The sequence below is a fragment of the Triticum dicoccoides genome, chromosome 2B (genome assembly GCF_002162155.2).
Source record: "Triticum dicoccoides isolate Atlit2015 ecotype Zavitan chromosome 2B, WEW_v2.0, whole genome shotgun sequence".
Lineage (NCBI taxonomy): Eukaryota > Viridiplantae > Streptophyta > Magnoliopsida > Poales > Poaceae > Triticum > Triticum dicoccoides.
Genome location: NC_041383.1, coordinates 791,673,457 through 791,676,032, shown reverse-complemented (window position 1 = coordinate 791,676,032; position 2,576 = coordinate 791,673,457).

The following is a 2,576-nucleotide window of genomic DNA, read 5'->3' as shown; positions in this document are numbered from 1 at the left end:
CGGAGTCTGACTCTCTCTCGACCATCTATTTCATTCGCGCGGAACCTCTTCAGTCTTCTATCAATTATTTCAACCGGTGAATTCCCGTCTCGGTGGACATTCTTCATCTCTTTTCCGGTGGACTCAATTCAAGTTTTCGGGTTGATCATATTCTTTTCCTTGGATCAAGTGTTCTCCTTGCTCGTGTGCCTCTCGCCAGTTTATCTATCCGGAGTGTTCAAGACATCTCAGGAGATTCGTCTGTGTTCCAATTAATTCGAGGTTGTCACCTCATTCAAATAGTTCCACTGTTCCGGTGCATCATTTATCTGTTCAACAATCCTTCCCAACGGTGTTTCTTTTCAGTGGGCCCTAACCCACAGGTCTTTTCCCAGGATCTTACCTGACTCTTCTAATTCCCCCGGAGTTATTCTCAATTCTTTCAAGTTTGACGTAAGTATGAATTTCATCAGTCAGATGCTTGTCCAAGTTCGATTTCAAATCATTTCATTGTTGGCTCAACCTCTCTGCTTTCATTCTCCCAGAGTACCTCAGTTATTTTGGTGTTGTTTCTCGTCGACATTTGAAGACCGAAGAAGAGTTTTTCCTCTCAACCTTGCCCGTTCTCTCGAAGTTTCGTGATTCTAGCTTCATGTTATCCTCTCGATTTATTCCATTTGTCAGATATTCTTTTCTTAACCATCCGGAGTTTGTCAGGAGTTGTTTTTCCATCTCTTTTCATCGGAGGCCATCATTGCAGTTATCATTCTCCAATTATCCCGGTGCTCTGTTCAAGCGTTCTTTAGTCAGCTCATGATCTCCGTGTTCTTTTGCATCTGAATCCCCTCTAGCATATTTGTTCTTCTAATTCTTCCCGGTGATTATTTCTCTTTCATCAGTCATTTTCGAATTCTTACGGTGATTCGTTCAAGATTCTTTTTCCTTGATTATCATATTAATCCTTTCGTTCTTTTCAATCCTACCGGTGGTTCATGAAGACCTTCTCAAGTTTGCGATATGTCACTTCTCAATCTTTTTCAAGAAGAATAAGTAGTATGCAAATATCCATTGCTTGTCATCAATTTAATTTGATGAAGGATAAGCATACAATAAATCTTATTCTTATTCCATCCAAGTGATTAATCCCTTCCTTCGGAGTTTGTTCTTGTTGAATAAATTCTAGTTCCAAGTGTTTCCCATCTTTTCTTTCCGGAGTTCAAATTTCCTCGGCCTTTTCGTCGAACCCCATCTAAATCATCGCAGGGCTTTAATCTTATCCTTTTCATCTTCCATTCTATCTCATCATACTTTTTGTTACCGGAGTTCTTCATGGTGGTTCTTCATGATTTAATTCATTCTTCAAGTGTTCATCAAGATTCTTATTGGTGGAGTTCAAGTATCTTTTCTTCTCATCTCGAAGTGCAATTAATTCTCCGTATTCTTTTGAAGTGGAGTTTTGCATTTCTTCGTTCTTCTAAGTCACCCAATCATTTCCGTTTGCGGCTGGTTATCACCTCATAATTTCTGAGATGTTATCCATAAGTCCACGACAATCTTATTCTTTTCGTTGTTGATTTTCTCAACAACTCCATTCAATCTTTTCTTCTAAGGTTCCTTTCTATTTCATTCGTGGCACAAGTTGTCATTTTCTTCTCCGTTCTTTTCATTCAACTCTTTTAATTCCTTCCGGAGGTTTTGTGTCATGTCTTCATCAGGTATCATTCCATCCCCTCTAGTTCTTGTTCTATTCATTCCATGTTCAGTCAGAGTTCTGCCTAAATCCTTTGAGTCTTATTTGTTTCTTATCTCGTTTTAACCGGAGTGGTTTCATAGTCTTTCTGATTCCGTGAGCTTTCGATTCTCGTCATTCTCGTCGTTCCTCTCTTTTTCTCGAGTGCTCTCGATTCTTTGCTTCTTCTCTTCAGTTCTTGTTTCACCTCATCCTTTTTCCCTTCCGTCTCGGTCCTAAGATCTCGGGACGAGATCTCTTGTTAGTGGAGGAGTGTTGTAACGCCCCGAGTTCGATGCGCCAGGTGTCTGTCAGTTATTCGCCGTCGTTGCCATGTCATTTGCTTGCATGTTGCATTTTGCCATGTCATCATCTGCATTTGATCTGCATGTTTTTCAAAACATGCATCCGTTCGGGTTCCCCCGGTCCTCTCCGTTGTCCATTCGGAGTCCAGACACACTCGCACGCGCCCGCGGCACCTCCGTAATATTATTTTATAAGTGGCATAAAAATGTTCTCGGAATGGGTTGCAACTTGTCGTGCGGTCTTATTATAGTGTAGACAGAGCGCCTGCCAAGTTTCATCGCAGTCGGTACATTCGTCGGACGTTTCGGTCTCCGAAACTGCCGCCGGACCACACTTCTCTTCTCTTCCTCAGCCCGAGCCCTGTCTTCACAGACCACTACCTCCTACTAGACCCAGCCTAGTCCCCCCTCTGACCGGAGCCGCACGATCGCGATCGTACGGTTTGAATCGCTTCCAAACCCCCAACCCTAAACCCCTTTGCTATATATGGACACCCCTTGTCCATTTTGGGCAGCCTAACCCCCCTCCACCTACCTCTAGCCTCCCCCCTCCTCAGAATCCA